Raw genomic sequence first — 11,753 nt, 5'->3', positions numbered from 1 at the left:
GCAGGACACTGTCACAGGAGCCGAGAGGGGGGCTGAGCATCCAGGGTGCCCCTGCCTGCACCTCCAGCTGGATCTCCACGTGGTGGGTGCAGGCACCAGGCTGTGTCGGTTCATTATGACAAAATGACACATCGGGAATGTGCTGGCCTACAAAAAATGCCCAAGAACAAAGGTGCATAATTTTATAAGTTAAGAATGTTGTCTTTAAGCTGGTTAGCTGTTTTTCAAATGGGCTGACATCGAGAACAGGAGCCATTTCCGAAGCCGGGCTGAGAATCTGTGTTTGGCACACGTTTGTCAGTGCTCTGAGTCCGGCTGTGGTTTTTAGACACGGGTCTGAACAACACAAAAGCCTTCACTGAGCCTAATTTTATCTCCGTCTGCACCTCATTACTGTGTGGTAGCTTGTTTCGTGCAAACAATTGCTGGTTTCTAGCATAACAAGGAGGCCCGTGGTGTCTGTATCGAACATATTCCTCAGAGAACGAGAAATCTCCAACCGGGAAAGAGGAGATTCTTGTTAAGCCCTGGAAATAGGCTGAAATGTAAATGTGTGTTCCCTTCTACAACGTGCCTAATTGCCCATAAATGTCATTAAGTTGAGAAATGTTTTCCACCAAATTAACTTTGACTCATGATGTCTAATTAGCAGGAGAAGCTGGAAGATAACAACTTATCAGTCACTGTTTAAGAAAACATGTTTAACGGGTGACTTTTGGCTAGCAGCAATGTTGAACCAGGTATTGTAACTGTCAAAACCATGGCTGAGCCCAGCAATTAAACACAATGTCTTTTTTTCGGTGCCAAGAATTTTATAACTCCCTCTTGGATGTTTTTAAAAATTGTGGTGAGTGTGGGCTTCCTAGGAATCCATTGTGTACCTAAATGATAGGTTTAGGGTGGGAGAAAAGAAGATATCGGTGAGGAACTCAACCCTCTTTGGCAGAAAATTTAGGGTCAACGCACTGAAAAGGATTAATCTGATTTTTAGCCTTTCTCAAAACTTAAGGTGCAAACTCTCCTTTGTAATGAAGAGCGGAGAACATTCACATCGGGCTTTTCCTGCTTGCAAAGTGCTTTGCCACACATTCCTGGCTCCCAGCAATCCTCTTAGGTAGTCCCTTTTACTGTCTCCATTTTCCTAACAGGCAAACCAAGGCCAGAGAGGCTGCTATTTTCCCAGACACATACAGCAGCCAGGGGTAGGGATGGGATTTGAAGCCAGCTCCTGTGACTCTACCATTGGAACGCTGGTTCCCAGCAGGCTAGCTAGCGACTCCCTCTGCAGCACGCATGCTGAAACCTGGCTCCCCGAACTGAGACGGGGAGAAATCACACCTTTATTCTCACTAACCGCTACCTGAAATTTTGTATTTGATTCTGAACGGAGAGGACAAACCACTGTAGTATTTGTAGTACCAGAGCCTTGTCACCAATCAAAACTGCTCTTATTTTTTCCAGTTGTGTTCCACTTGTTGTTGGAGACATCTTGAAACACTGTTTACGCTCATGACTGTTACAAAGTTACATACATGTTAGATTTGCCACTAGATCTGGTCATTTAATGTGTTTCCAAAGAAATACATAATTATGTATCACAGGTCTGTTTTTAAAAAATATTTCCAATGTTGTATTTCAATATAATGGGTTTCCTTTGTATTCGTGAGTGTTGTATTTTGTGGATTTAAAAATGTTATTCTGAAGAGTGGTTTGGAGGCCTCACCAGAGCACACAGAAAGGGGCGGTGCCTCGGCTCCGGAGATGCCATAGTTAACAGTCACGGGCTGGCCGGGCGGGACGTTCGCGTGGACGTTACCCACAGATGTGCTCGTGGGTGTCTTTCAGAAGACAGCAGAGCCCCTTTTAAACATGAACAGCACATCGGCCCTGCGATCTGAGGGTGCGCCCTGACTTCTTGGGGGGCGGGAAGCCAAGCCCAGGTCATCCTCACCTCCCCTCCTCAGTCCAGGTCAACGCCCTGTCCTGTCCCTAAGTCAGTGTAAATGGGAGCAAGCGTGGAAGCCGCCACTACACAGGGCAGCACTGGCAGAAAGGCAGGACCTGCCCCCAGTGCTGGCAAGATGCTCACCTGCAGAAGAAAGCAACAGCGGAGAGCTAGGAGACACGGACTTGTGCTGGGGTTCACATCCCACATGCTCCCGCGATATCACGCGTCACCATGAAGATTTGAGTCATCATCCGGGGCCCTCCATGGGACGGCAGAGGCGTTTGGCATTTGCCATTCTCTCGGCCTTCAACCCGGCCCTAGGAAAGCGTTTGGGAAACCACAGAGGGTTTGCCCGGGAATGAGGAGAGAGGCCAGGAGGGAGGGAGGGTGAACCAGGGTAATAACAGGCACCGAAAATACGTGTGTGACCCAGGGGAGTGGCCACAATAGTTAGTGGGTTGTTCCGTTTTTATCTTAGGGGTAGGAGCAGAAGTTGCTGACGTGCACCTAAATTAGTGGTTTTGCAACAGGAAGGGTCACTCTCTACGTGTTGGTCGTTCTCCCTGGGAAAGAGCGCTCAGAGGACCCGCGAGGAGTAGACTTTGTGACAGCTCCAGAAAAGCAGGCCCTTCTGGTAGGTCAGAGAGGTGTGAAGGATGCCCCTTGCCGGTCGGGCTTCCTCTGCAGCAAAGGTACGTGGCCTGCTTTGTGACGGAGTTGTGTGACGCCCCCCAGCATCCCGGCCAACACTCCAGGCCAGGGGTGGGACAAACCACAAGGCCACTCCCTACCCACCCTCCAAGGGAAGGGGACCCCTCGTGTCCCAAGAGCCCAGGAAAGAAGATTGAATTTCTGAACACCAAAGCTGTTTGAAAGAGAGAGAAGTGGGTAGGAGGACATTTTAGCTTCCTCTCAGATCTACCTCCGAGACCACACAGGAAAAAATGGAAAGAAAGTCCCCTTCAAAGCTTGTCTGTGAACAGGAGAGGTTCACGGCACTGTCATCCTGAGTCACCCACTCTGTGCGATAAGAGCCTCGCACGTGTGGGTCCCCTTGTCTCTGAGGTAGGTTCTAGGCCCCTCACTTCACAGACGAGAAAGCTGAGGTTCCCAGAGGTGAAGTGACTCGCCCAAGATAACTCAACTAACAAGCATTGGAACCAGGCAATGGAGTGAGCTGTGTGTCACTAAGACCCTGGTCTTCACCTGGCTCAGTGGGACGGTCAGACCCAGGGGAGACGCCTCTCCCCAGACAGGGTGGGAGTGCTTGGAAGCCTGGATCACTTCCTGGAAACCTTTAACTCCTGGTGCCTGCTGTCGTCCTTGGCGCATGGTAGGTGCTCAATTAACATTTGTTGAATAAATGAATGAAATTCGGTCTCTTGAGGGCACAGCTTAAGAAGTGTTATCAGAAAGTACTCCATATCCCACATCTTTTGAGGGGTGTTTTTTAGATGCTAGAAATGGGACAAATGGGAAATCTTTCACTGGAATTTGGGTGTTGAATAGACTCCAGGAAACCAAGAGCAAGAGCAGAGGCACCCACAGCCCAGAGCTCAGAGCCTTGGACTCCTATTGAGGGTTGTTTTTGTCTATTTGTTGAACGTATTTATGTGTACCTTTTTTCAAAAAGGACTTTGAAATGACTGCCTGCTGCCATCGGAGAACTATGTAAGAACCATAGGAGATGGAATCCACCAGAAGTTCAAGGGCATGATGTTTGCTTGGGTCTGGGTCTGGGTTCTTCATGGAATTCTTGGCGAGTAGAAGTGGGACCCAGGCAAAGGGAGAGATCAGGATGGGGACGTCATAAGGGGGAGACAGAAAACATTGGAAATATTGGAAAAGGAAGGGGAGAGGCAGTGAATAAAGAGGGTGGGACCTGGGGTGGGGCCCGTGCCTCCAAAGGGTGGGTAAGACCAGAACGAAACCAGGCAAGGAATCCGGAAGTCAAGTGCAGCAGATGCTAACAGCATCCCCTGCACTCCAAAGAGTCCTTCGTTCCAGATGCTTCTTTAATCAAGGGCTTTTTCTGGCCCTTTTTGAGGCCACAGTTGGCCTGCATGCACATCGAACCACGGGAGTGGTGCCGTGTGCCTGGCTCTGGAAGCGGCTTCGGCCAGGGCAGGCGAGTTGACGAGCCCGGCTTCCTGGCCCTTGGTCGTTCTCTGTCCCCCAGAGTCCCTCCAATGGCTGAGCTTGTTTCCCACAGCAGTCACCAGTGTGATAACCCATTTTTTATTTGCTTCCCCTCTTCCCCATTTCCGCTCCCCACTGCCCTGCCAAAGTTTCCCGGAATCTCCTGGAATCACCTCCCAAATAAACTATCTGTGTTAGAATCTTTGTCTCAGAGTGGGCTTCTGAAAGAATCCAAATGAAAACATCAGGATGCCAAACATGTTCTGTGAAGCTTTAAGAAAATTGCCAACTTGTCTGAGTCTTGCTTCGTCCTCCATAAAGTGAGCTCTTGTAAGACTCTCCCTTCCCCTTCTCCGCGAGGATGAGTGGTCGTGTGAGACGGGCTGCATCAGGGACTGAGAGAGGCTCAGCGTCCACTGGGGAGACTGCTTATGCTGGTCTGGAACAGTGGCCACTCCCATTGCAAATCTTCCAGGGGGCTTCGTGTGGGTTCATCATCTGAGCGGACATCAGACGTCTCTGAGAAATGTGGGCTTCATTCCGCTGTAGAGCTTCTGGGAGAGCAAATATTTATTTGACCTAAAGTCGTTTTAGAGCTGGTCTTGCCCAAAAAAGAGAGTGAGAGAAAGGCAGGCAAGAGGGAGGAAGGAAGGAGGAAGGGAGAGAAGGAGGGAAGAAAGGAAGGAAAAAGAAAATGAAATTTGTATTACCTTCTAGTTTTACAACACAACAGAGCCACTAGTGTTTCTGGACTGTCCCTAAAAGATTTCCAGAACAACTAAAGACATGATACTCAAGAAAACGAATGGCACAACTTAAACTGCAGAATTAAACAGAGAGAGTCTTCAATTTTCCAAGTCACAGAGCCACAAACAGGTAAAGACAAAACTGACTGGGTGGATAGAGGTTGGCAAACTTCCCCCTTTAAAAAGGAGAATCCTCTTTTTCAACATTTGTTTTTATAACAACAACGTTAAGGAAAGGACAAAAATGTCCAATTAAATACTCTTTGGATCAGAAAATAACAAAAGGAGAGAAATGTGTGGTGGTCCCCAGTGGGTTCTTGGTTTGCCCCATTGTTTCTGATTTCCGCAGCCTGATACGTACGGTACGTAGTATTATCCAAACACTGTCACACGCATGTGAACAAAGGGACTGCCACATTCCCAATCCCTGCTCTGTGCCTTAATTTAAGGCTTCAGACCTCTTTCCACATGATTTTTGTGCTGTAAGAGAAGAACGAAGGGGTAGAGGGGACGGGGGAAGAATTGTAAATAACCAGCTTCAAACACGCCTGTAACCCACACGCCAGAATGTGGATTGTAATTAAAGCCCTGAGCACAGCACAAAGCTGTGGCCTGGGACGGTGCGCGCGTCACGCTGCCCTTCTTTGCACTGCAGCTCGATGATGCAGGCGCAGCTAGTAAGAGACCCCGATTCATCTGAACTTCTAGAAAAACTGAAGAGCTGACACTGCAGGGCAATGGATCTTGCTCCTGTAAGTCTCAAAGCTCTCCGGCGAGTCGTTTGGGGTGGAGGGATTGCAGGAAGCGAGAAGCAGAGAATTCTTCCATGGTCGCCTCTCTGCTAACACTTTGTGCATTTTTCAAAGTTTTCTAATTCTTAAAAGTTTACACTGAGCCAAACAAGTTTCAATCCCTTATAAACTCAGATGATGAACCCACACAAAGCCCCCCAGAAGATTTGCAATGGGAGTGGCCACTGGCCCTAAACTACAGAGCCCAACACGACACTTGCAGTGTTATTACAGTGTCTGATTTGGAATTCCAATTCCACTCAAGACAATGGTTCTTATTAAGTTGCTGACATTCATTACCTTGCCTGTTGGCCAGGCTACATCTCATTGACTGCTTATCCTGGGAGACATCCTAACTCTTCACCGAAACACACTAGGAAGGTGAACTGACCAAAGGGAACCACCCACAGAGACGAGATGCTGTGCAAAACCGTGCGACACAAACGGCATCTACAGCTCCTCCTCTCTGCCTCCCTACCCTTTGCTGGCTCCACCAGCTCGTCTTTTCCGAGCCATGAGACAGAAAGGGCCATGTCTGCCGCTGAGCCAGGTACCTGTTGACCAGCCTCCCCCCTCTCCAGTTCAAATCCTCTGCCGCTGTCAGTGACACATGCTTCCTGGCTCATCTGGGTGGCCCAGCCTCATTAGGAAGGGATTTGGTGCCTGTTAGTTAATTGAGGCCCATTCCCGCCACCTGCCACTCGCTGGCCTCATCTGCACACTAACTGCTCCTAATTGTCATCATACGGCGGGATCCCCGCAACAACTTGAGAACAGACCCCGAGCAGGGCGTGCAGGCTCCGTGATGGCCCAGGGAGCGGGGCTCGCGGAGCAACGGGCGGCACCGTGACAGTGTATCAAGGGGCCAGATGTTTGGAAAGGAAAGGTACCTTGTGCACACATCAGTGGGAAAAGTTTGTCATTTATCATACTCCCTGGTGCCACTTTATACACAGGGCGGACAAAAGGCTTCATCTGGACAGGGACAAACTCAACGGAAAACAAATGGCTCCGAGACCCGCGTTGCACGTCATAGAGAAATGGTGCCACTTACCCACGCGCAGCTGGAGCGTGCATTGGTTTAACTTCTCCTACTGGGAGACCGAGAAGTGTCTAGTGTCAGAGCACTGGCCCATGCCCTGTTTCAAAAGAGTTTGAGTAGGAAAAGGTGCAGAGGTGAGTGCCCAGAGCCGACCCACCCCTTGGAAATGGACAGGGAGGTGGGAGAGGAGCCCCCAGAATGCCGCAGACAGAGAAAGTCAAACACACTGACAGGTAAGTGGAAAAGGACGGAGGGAAATCTGCAGAGTTGGAAGGGCTTTGCTGTAGGTCTAGAACACATATCTACCCAGAAATAGAAACAAATCCTAAGACATAGGCTGTGAGGACTATATACCACTAGAGAGAAAGTGAGGGCAAGAGGGAAGAAGGAAGTGTCTACCAGTGTGGGAAATGACCCGGTTTAGGGGCTCAGGATCGCACCTGTAGGGAATCAATCTGGATGTAATGGAAATGAGACCTCAGCGAGTAATATGATTCATTTTGGGTTTCTTTTGGTTTGGTTTGGTTTGGTTTTTTTAACTATAAGCACAACCCAGCACACTTCCGTGGGATTCTGCGGTCCTGTGACCAGGGCGTTTGTCAGATCTCTCCACCCACAACTGGGAGACACTTTTTTCCTAGAGATTGTTAATCCATCTGCGTATTAGTCCTTTCCCCTGGGTGAGGGAAAGGAAAGGAAGTAAGAAAAAGCTGGAAGGAATCCTACACGGTACATGGCACCAAAGAAAAAGAAACAGGTAAAAAAAATAAAGCTAAATACAAAAAGCCTTGAGTGTAGATTTCAAGGTTAGTGAGACACGTGGCCTTTGTCACCACAGACTCAGCCGATGGATGAAAATATTCCTCTGCGCCGGGTTGTAGCATTATCTCCTCCCTCCCCAACCTCCAGGCTTCTAGAAATAACCCAAAACAAAAGGAAAGTGAAAACCTGAGCTGGTAGTGTGGGTTTTCTTTTTTTTTAATAAATCAAGTTCTGAAATTAATTCAATCCTTTCTAACAGAGATAGAGAAGAGAGGAGGGGAGAGCGGGAAACTGGGGAAACCCCAAACTGGAAAAGGCAGGATGTTGTGAATCGCTTCCAGAAGAGGTTTCAACACTGCAACCGACCAGAGCCACCAGCTTCAGAAAAGCGCCGTTGCCACCAAACTGTCCCGCAGACAACTCCAGGGCGCGGGCGGTGGTGGACCTACAGTAAAGCCCAGATTGCGGAGAAAGCAAAGTCGCATTTTTCCAAAACGCGGAGCCTCTTACGCAAACACTCCTGCTCTTTGGTTTCCTCCACAAATGTACCAAGCGATTTTTAAGAAACTCGACGCCACTGGATTCTTCCTAAGTTCTGATGAAGAGCAGGTTACGTCTTCCCAGAGCTCGCGTGGCTCCCTCCGAGCAAGGCCTGCGAACGTCCTTCTGCATAATTTGCCAACCCCGGCACCTGTGCCTCGTTGAAACTTCATTCTGCCCACGACGCAAAACCCAAAGAGCCCTTCTTTCCACATCTCGCCCGCTTGCTGCTGGCTTCTGGCTCCCCCTCCTCAGCGTCCCTCCTGGATGTCACTCACGGCTCTCGCCCCGCGCTCGCTTCCTCCAGCCTGTGAACCCGAGGGGCCTAGTCTAGGCTGCTTCCGAGAGCTGGCAGATTTCAGAGGAAAAAAAACCGCAGGAGAAAGAAAGAATGGCAGTTTGACACTGCACTGTCACCGCTAAAATGGGCCCTGCGCGTGACCCAGGCTTGGACACCGAGGCCTCGTGCCCAATCACAGCTGAGGCTGCATCTGCCACGGTTCACGGACCCGCCGCTCCATGCTGGGGGACCAGATGCCTCTGTTTATGCTCCTCTCCTCCTGGCCTTCTGCTGCCGGCCGGCAGCAAGACAGAGCCCCTGGCCCGTCACTGGGCTTCATCTGTCTCCGCCGCCTTGTCTTTCAGTGGATTCTTGTCCCCACCCCCTTTCTGTCCCCACACCCTGCCCCACATGGCCAGAAGGGGTATTTCTCCTTTTAAAGTTAGACCCAGCAGAACAAAGTGGAATAAAAGGCCAACCAGGACTTTGATTCCTGCTCTGCAAGGGAAGACACAGAACATTCAGAGGTCAGGCCCACGGTCACCCCACTCCTTTTCCACACTGACTTCCTGTTTTAAATGTCACTGTGGTTGTTCAGTATATTGACATCAAAGAACCAAGTTTAAATGCCGGCACTTAACCATTTTAGTAAATTGATCTATTTTGCTGGAAGCTGGAGGCTGGGAGAAAGGGGGACAGCAGTCCACTGCCATCGCTTACATGCCCTCAAAACAGGTTTTGGTTTTGTCTTTTAAGTAAGTTATCCTTAGCACGGTGGCCACCTTCTTTTCTCTCGACGACGCCAAGGTCCGGGACTCACATGGAAGCGATGTCTGGACGTTCCCTCTGGACAAGGGGAGTTGAGCACACGGAAGGAAGTTTATTTGTCCCGAGGGCCAAACAAATGCTTGTCCAGGGTACACGGCAGACCAAGCGCCGATGGCTGCCCCACACACGACCCTCCCCTGAAGCCCCCGGGAGCTGGGCTTCCGAGCAAACCCAGCAACCATACTCGGGCTCCCAAAACACCGCACCTTTGGCCAGAGAGGGAGACAAGTTTTTGCTGACAAGCTGTCCCTGGTTTCCAAATGTGATGGCCGTCCCTCACATGTGGATGGTTGTCCTTGCTGAGGACACATGTCCTCGTCACGGGTCCTGGAACGCTTCCTCCCAAGCGCTGTAATTGCTGCTGAAAGTGCCTGGGAATAGCTTCCTTTCTCACCTTTCCCCACCCCACAGACCCCTCCACCACCCAACCCTCCGTTACTGGACACTTCTCTCTCCAAAATGGAGCTTCAGAATGAGTTTTTGCCTAGAAACTCTATTACCTGCCTGGCAGGTTCTACAGGCACTGGAGTCCTGCCCATCACAGGTTATGCTAAATTTTTCTGGGCTGGCCTAGAGCTCTGGCAAACATATTGGGCTGGGTCTTAGGGATATACAGGTAAACGAACTGGGGTCCCTGCCCTCGAGAAGCTCACAGCAATACCAGGGAGATTGCGGCCAATTAATTCATCAAAATGCAATGTGGTAAGCGGTACACGTTGCAAATACTGTCGGAATGTTGGGACAAGGGCAAATAAATTCTGCCTGGGGTCAGTGGGGGATGGTTTCTCTGAGGCTGTGACGTTTGAGCCGAATCTTGAAGGGTTCAAAGAAAAACAAGAGGTGACGGGATGGAGGGGGACCTTCAGAAAGAGGGGAAACTGCCATTCTTTCCACTGCCGAGTGCAGACCACAGCCTGATGCAGTACTAGGTGCTGGAGACTCGAGCAACAGGACTCAGTCCCCGCCCCCGTTGGCAGGAGACGTGGGTGTAATGGTATTTGATCGAGAAATACATACTGTGAATGCCACGTGGCCGTTTAGCAAATGAAGTTTTGAAAAGCAGCTCATTTATGACTTGGCGGCTACCTGCGTACCCATGTCAAGCACAGACATATACTTTGTCACATTTCGTCCTTCAAGATTCCCCGGGACCGCTGCGCATGCCACAGGAAATGAAAGATCCAAAGAGAAAACTGTATTGATAATCCCAATATTCAAATTTAATATTTATCAGGCACGGAGTATATGCAAAGCGTCTACTCAGTGCTCTTTGTGAATTAAAGAGGTATATGGGTTGGTAGATTTGAGTTTATGCAAATCAATGTAACACTAGAGTATGATAATACAATTATCTTTATTATATTTGTGTAATTGTATCTAACCATATTAACTTCTATTAACTTGTTTTGCAAACAAGATCCTGTCAATAATAAGGGTAATTTTAAATACTCTACACAGTATTATTTTTAAGCCCTGGGTGTTCCTTCAGACCTGGGGAGTCTCTTGACTACTCTTGCTACACACTCGTGGTTACCCGGGAGGCAGGCCAGCCTGGACCAGCCGCCAAACCTGCTTCTTCCGAGCAAGACAAGAATCAGGATGCATCTTTTCACCTGAGAAGGATTAAACTAAAAAGCAAAGTTGAGCTAAGGGCAAGGGTGAGATAATTTATATGATGTATAAATGACCAGAAATCACTGATGGTCACGAACATTTACTTTGAGTTAATAAAAACATATATATGTATCTGGTGTATATCTAAGAATCTAAGGGTATTATTAATACATTTCCTGGTAGGTGATTATTTAAGAAAACAGTTCCACTGGTATTGCGGTGGTGGGGTGGGGGGTTCCCTATTACATGGAAAGCACTGAAGCTCCACAAGACACCACTCCATGCCCAGGGCCTGGCAAAGAGAATGTGCCCATGAATGTTTGTTAAATGAATGAATGAATGAAATTCTAGCTGCTCTGATGACTACAAAGATAAATAAGACACGATTCCTGACATCTAATGCTTTGGAGTGAAAAGATGTGGCATAAATAATGGTTGAATAAACTTGAGCTGCTTCATCTGCTAAGAAAGACTTCACATCATAGCGAGGCCTATTTTTCCCATGCAGACACAGTGTAAGAAAGGAAAAGAGAGGGTGGGAATTAAGGGATAAAGAAAAGAAGGAAGGGAAGTCGCTAAGGACCCTGTGGACTCCAAATCTTCCTAGATTTCCAGTGTATTCTCCTTCTGAGATGTTACTTTTCAAATTTAATTTTAACCTAAAATATTTTAGCAAAAAAGTAGCAAACATATTTTACCAAGATATCACTCACATTGTTCAAAAGAAGGCTTTCCAGGTGTGCAATTGCACGCGTGGAGCCCCACTCAGACACCCTAACACACACGTCCCCACTTGGAAAGAATTCAGCTCCCTGCATATGGGCTACTCAAACTGACTCCAAACATTGACTAATTAATCCCCACGACAACACGGGGAGCTCTGGAAAGCTCTGGGCAGTGCCCACCCCTGGGCAGCACCACAGTTTTACTCTTAAGAGTCTTGTTCTTTCTAGGCTTCCTCTGATCAGCACATTCCCCCACCTACTCCCTGGAAAGAACAAGACAAACAATAACAACCACCCAGGAATGTGGCAGTGGTGGTGGTGGCTGCTCCTTCTCCCCT

Source organism: Propithecus coquereli, unplaced genomic scaffold, assembly GCF_000956105.1.
Source record: "Propithecus coquereli isolate 6110/MARCELLA unplaced genomic scaffold, Pcoq_1.0 Scaffold54, whole genome shotgun sequence".
Taxonomy (NCBI): Eukaryota; Metazoa; Chordata; class Mammalia; order Primates; family Indriidae; genus Propithecus; species Propithecus coquereli.
The sequence above is the reverse complement of the archived record's forward strand: the minus strand, read 5'-3'. Positions refer to the sequence as shown.